Here is a 6172-nt window from a genome sequence, read left to right as displayed (position 1 = left end):
CAACAAAGTTGGAAAGTTGGAAGTTAGCACAGTCAAAGTAACGTTTGTTTTAGTGGTATCAGTCTTTTTTTTTACGTGTCGCAAACAAGGTTTGGAAATACGAGTATTATGAATGCGTTATGCAGCTAACACTTCTAACCTGGCTAGCGTGTAACGTGTCATACTGTGTTTTGTACGTCTTACGAGCAAAGTTGAGAAACTAACATCACAGTCTGAAGCTGCATTCACGCCGACTGTGTCGAATCATGTTTAGGGCTGCCATGATTAGTAGATTAGTCTGTGCCAACGGCTAATTCAATATTCGATTAGTCTTTTTTTTAATATCACAACTACAGTGCGCGCTTTCTAATGCAGTGTCTGACATTGCCTCTGACATACATACATGCGCATTAGTGTAAATCTGGGTCAGTTGTGATGTCACAGGAAGTTATAGACTAAGTTATCAAAACAACAGAACTTGAAACTGGGAAACAAAAAAAAGAAAAGAAAAAAGTGTCCAATGCAATATCTGCAAGGCAGAACTTGTGCTCCATGGCAGCACTACGGTGATGCATGAGCATCTGACGAGGAATTGTTAATACAGTAACATGTAGCGGTGTCGAGCCGTGTTTTTTTACTTGTTGCAAACTAGGTTGGAGCTACACGAATTGTGAATTAGCTAACGCTTCTAACGTGGCTAACATGTAGCAGGCTACAAACAAGTTCTAGTTTTACATGAACACTGTTATTAAGGTCTGACTGACTAACTGACTTATCTCTAATTATTTTATCTTGCTTAATGTGCCATATATATATATATATATGTATATACTGTATATAGTTCGCCTTAAATGTGACGCAAGTTAGAAAATAGACTATTCCATGACGGTGCACCATAATCTGATGCGTTCCATAGTGCAGAAAATACTTAAGGTAAAAGAGATCAGAAACTGTATCTTGTTCATAAAAACAGCAACAATCTGGTCTGAACTGACAGCAAAGGAAGTTGATTAAATATTATTTTACCGAGTGATACCTGCAAGAACAACCTGTACACTATGAAGCCATAGAAAGCCCTTTAGACAGAGACTGCTGACAGAGGAAGAAAAGTAACGCTTATGTTTCTCACTGAGCTGAGACTTTTGGAAAAAATAAAGCAATGTGTTTTGGGAGAAGCTTTAAAAAATTTTAAACTCCAAAAGGTCCCTGGAATTCTCAATTGATCCAGTGCTTCTACATTTTTAAACATGTTCAAAGTAAAAACATTTAATTATTTTTTAACAATAAAACAGAAACAATACAGCTTTAATTTGCAACTCAGCAAAATTACTTTCAAAATAAAACACACGTTGTTTGAATATTTGCTGTAGGACAGAAAATAGATAAAATCATTTTTATTTATATATTCATTTTTGCTTATTTTCTATGGCTATAGAAACACAGTATTAAGATACAGGAGATAGAAAGGTCAGCTTCCAATCCCTAATGGCCACGTTTTAACCTCTTTACACGGAGAAATCACCGCGAGCACCTTAAAAACAGACTCTTTGACATACATTTAATCAAATTACCCAAACAAAGTGAAGCAGCTGGAAAACCAGCTTTTTTTTCCACAATCAGACTGTAACAAATATGTTTTGTATTATAGATTTTATGTAGCCAACATGCATGCAGGCCTTGATCATTTTAGCTTTTTTTTTTTTTTTTTTAATGTATACTTTTAAAAGTGTGAACCACGTAATGGAAACAGAAGACAGAGTCTTTGACTGGAATCACATTGTTCTGAAGAACATCTACCGTGGTTTTCAGTGTCTCTGTGTGAAGTCTGAACTGTACAGCAAGAATGCGTGGAGTTTCTTGTGCGAGAACATCCGGAGACACTCTGCAGTGTGGATCTGGCAGCCGGCCACCTTGTCAGTCTGGCTGCAGAAAATCACAGATTGGTGGATGCTTTCACCAAAGCTATAATGTCCCACATGAGCCGGTGTTTTGCCGCCTTTGTTGTGTCCGTTTGTGCGCGCCTGCACATGTTTTCGCTCTCTCCCCGTTGGTGCTGGGGTGTTTGGCAGGATAAATATAGCTGCGTCGGTGTAAAGCTGTTTTCTCTTCGGCTTTTGTAGCTTTAATCAAAAACAATCTGGAGGAGGGAGAAATGGAAGCAAAAGTAGGGGTGAGAGAAAGAGGAACTAGATTGGAGGACAAAGAGGAGAGAGAGGTGTGGTAGTTGTGGGGGGGGTGACTGATCATTGGGTATTTTATTTTAGCTCTCTTTAAAGAGTCATTAGGGAGTATTCAAGAGTAATGAGAACTCTGGTGGCTGGAGAAGCAAGACTAGCTTTATCCCCATGTTCCTTTTCTTTCTTTCTAGGTCATTTCCCTCTTTGTCTTCCCCTTCCGCACCTTTGGTGAAAGAAAGATGTTTTTTTGTTTGTTTGTTTTGTTTTTTTCTTATAGCACAGTTTTGTTCTAATGACAATTCTACACACAGCCTACAAAAAGCATACTGAGTTTTCATTACATGTGAAGGCTGTTAGACTTGAAAGGATATTGGATGTTTTGTCAAATACCGCAAGGGTACCCCATTGGTATATGGAGGCCCTCCGGTGGATTCTACCTTATTAAAAAAATGCAAAAAACTTAAAATGGTTGCTTTCTGAAAATATGTTTATGGATTCATTTTTTTTCTGTAGACTTTTTAATGATTCATTTTTAACTGGAAGGAAAGATTGCTTTCTAGACATTATGCTACTAGGGCTTTAACGAGTGTCCAAGTACTTGGATACTCCAAAAACATTTGAGTGTGAATTTTGCATTCTTTATAAATATAGTAGAGTCTAATAAAGATACATTTCGAAACCAATTTTTTGCTCTGAAATGCAGAATAATGTTGGATCTTAAGTTTACAAACTAACAACCAGCTGAATTACTAGTGCAACTGTGTCGGGAAGGTTCCAAATTTCAAAGTAAAACTAGCAAGCGTTTTTTTGTAGTTGATAGACTTAGACGGAAGTTCAATTTACTGACATAGGTTCTGAAAAAAATGAATTATGATGATCTCCTATTCTAAATAACAGTATAAATGATGGTGAATCTGTCATGGTGCCTCTGTCAGTCTCCTCCCCCTCCCCTCTCCGCTTGGCTGCGGATCCTTCTCAGCTGCGACCACTCACCTCATCACCATGCCGGCCTACTTAAGGAGCTCCAGGACCTTCATTCCCCGCCAGTCCGTTGCCCCTGATGGTGCATAGTTGGTCACCACGTATCTTTTTATTGTCACGTCTCGTCAGGAGCTTGTCTCACGCTCTCTCTACTCTCTCTCAGGAATTCCTCACCACGAGTGGTCGTCAGTCTCAGCTTCATCCTGGATCCCCAGTTTGGTCTTCGCCTGCAGTCACACCACGAGCCTCTGCCTCGGACCTCAACCCACGCTCTTCCTCCCATCTCTCCATTAAATCTTTTTACCTGCCACGCTCGCCTCTTGCTGTGTTTCTTCCGGGTTCCAGCGTCTGGGTTGCTAAGCGTTCTGTAGCCATGACAGAATCAATACATATAATTTTACTTTAGTACATCCAGTAAAAAGACAGCAACTGAACAAAAATGTTATTAAAAAGTAAAAATTGTGGTTCGATCTGTGAATCATTTTTGCTTGACTAGGGAACTGAATCAGATCACCACCTAAGTAACGATCTACAGCTCTAGTTGTGGAAAATGTTTCTTCATGCATTTGATCCATCTCCTTGGGAACCAGAGAGCTGGAGTCAACAGAACCATGTGGGAATATACAACCTCTTTGCCATTCAAGGAGCTATTGGGTCACATTTTTAAAATATTCAGTATGAAGCATTGGCTGTATAAGAGAACTGGACCAAGCAAATGTGTTGTCACCCATAGAAAATGGTTTACTTCCGACTCCAAAAATACAAAGTCAATTCATTCGCCAATATTTTGCGATATGCCACCATGTTTGAGCCAGACAACATCCGTAAGCAGTGATTACACCAAGTCGGTCTTAGTCATCACTTCCATGGCAACCATCAGGACTCGGCTTGTTGGAAGTTTACACTTGAAACCCTTGAAAGCAGAATCTGTCAAACATTTCAAATGTTGGACATATAGGTCAGCGGGCAGCATTTACTTTTATTGAGGCATATGATTGGTCAATTTATGTTGAAAAACTAGCAATAAAGGAATAATATCAGGGAAAAAAACTTGGATTAGCAAGAACCTGTTCAACAAAGGTAGCAGAGCAAGACTGAGTAAGAGAAGTCTATATGGTTTTGGCTTCTTGGAGCCAGTGGGCTGGGTACTTCCTGTTTGGACGGTTGGTGGGGTCTCTCAGTTCAGTTCTTTTATACAGTCAATGGTATGGTCCGACTATGGATTTGAGCCTGCAGCGTCACAGTCTATCTATAGGCCACTGAGCTGTTATGGGGACTCCTGTCAAAAACTGTCCCCAACAACAAATCATATTTTTTGTCTTCATGTTTACCTGACTTGGTTTTTGCATCAAATTGTTCTTCAAAGTTGTAATATTTTTTTTGTTTTCATAAGTTGTTTATTTTCCAAATAATTCAGGAGAAACCCCCAACAGCTCTGCCGTACGTGGCACACAGCGGTTAGTTTAGTCTGTCTATTCTATTTTATTTTCCTTGTTTCGCATAGAATACGATGCGCATTTGTGGATTTAATGCTCCTCAAGGTTTTTGTGTCCCTGTATTTATTTTGCAGCACTTGTCTGCATACATTTCAAACAGCTTGATTCAAAAGTGAGAAGAGTTATATTTACCTTTGTCTCAATAAACATTGAGTTCCAGAATTTGTTACTCTCAAGCTCTACAACAAAATCAAAAGCCTTTAGCTGTTGGTTTGTGAAAGCCTGGGATTTTCTGGGAGACTTGCTTGATGCTGAATCAGAAGTACATGACTTGTGAGTGTGTGGCAGTCCAATGGATTTGAACTCTGATTCCTATGTCCTTTTAGTGTCCATATGTGTGATGACTCACATGGAAAGAAGCCTGGAGAGATGATTCTTAGGGCAAATTAAAAAGTCCCTTTAACGTAACAGTTGCTGTGTGTTCTTCATTCAGTGGCTGAAGGCAGCCCACAGAGGCCAAGCTGCTCCATGGTAGAACCGCCGTGATCTTAAAAGGCTGGAAAGACTTTTTCTGTCCGGCTCATTGGCAGCAGAGGAGCCCTTTAGTGCATTGTTCTATCTGGGATTGAAGCCTGGCTGCTCTGAGATGTTGCTGAATTAAAGAAGCATTTCTGGACAGCATTCTGTCCCTCATCTCAAACCTTTCATGCTTATTTTAAGCCACTCTTTTAAAAAAATATTTTTGAAGATGTCTTTTTGAAATACCAAACTTTTCAAAACTTTCAAGACTGATCATCCTATTAATGCTTAATAATAGTAATGACTTACCATATTTTCTGCACTATAAGGCGCACCATCAACGAAGGGTCTATTTTCAAAATCATGTTGTAAATAATGCCTGCCGAACTATTAAATTGAATAAATTGTCAAAGAAAAGTCTGTCAGACTTTATTAACTGTGTTCACAGTACTTGTTTGTAATAATCTAGCTGTTAGTCACATTAAAGCGTTAGCCATGTTAGCATATTAACAATACCTGTAACTCCTAACCTTGTTAGTAATACAGAAAAAATACGACTGATACCGCTAAAACAAATGTTATTGTGACTAAGCTAACTCACAACCTTGTTAGTAGCACATAAAATAACAACCAATACTGCTTAAACAAATGTTATTGTGACTATGCTAACTCCAAACCTTGTTAGTAACACGCAAAAAAAAAGAGTGATACTGCTAAAGCAAACATTGCGACTATGCTAACTCCCAACCTTGTTAGTAATAAATATATAAAAAAACTGATTCCACTAAAATAAAAGTTACTGTGACTACGCTAAATACCAAACCTTTTCAGTATAAAGAAGTAAAAAGACACAGTCCAACTCACTAAACGTTAGCCACATTAGTGAATTCACAATAACACCCAACCAAAAATGTTGACAGAGCGATGTGTACCTCTCAAAATCACTTCAACATCAGAAGGTACAACCACAATTAATCCACATATAAGTACCTCTGGATTATAAGGCTTGCTGTCTTTTAAGTAGTTAAGTAATTAAAGTCTATATTTTCAGTTTTATTAAAAAAAAAAAAAAAAAAAAAA

The 6172-nt window shown here is 38.4% G+C and overlaps 1 protein-coding gene and 1 long non-coding RNA gene across 14 annotated transcripts in view; both read left to right on the top strand.

Annotated features, from left to right (window-relative positions):
- The window catches only part of LOC112161848 (regulating synaptic membrane exocytosis protein 1), a 112525-nt gene that overhangs the window by 50715 nt on the left and 55638 nt on the right, over positions 1-6172 (top strand). The window lies entirely within an intron of this gene.
- LOC118599735 lies at positions 2850-3445 on the top strand. The gene is made up of 2 exons (XR_004949220.1): positions 2850-3219; positions 3301-3445. It is a non-coding gene; the product is annotated as an uncharacterized LOC118599735 (long non-coding RNA).

The sequence above is a fragment of the Oryzias melastigma genome, linkage group LG15, assembly GCF_002922805.2.
Source record: "Oryzias melastigma strain HK-1 linkage group LG15, ASM292280v2, whole genome shotgun sequence".
Classification (NCBI taxonomy): domain Eukaryota; kingdom Metazoa; phylum Chordata; class Actinopteri; order Beloniformes; family Adrianichthyidae; genus Oryzias; species Oryzias melastigma.
The sequence above is the reverse complement of the archived record's forward strand: the minus strand, read 5'-3'. Positions and strand labels throughout refer to the sequence as shown.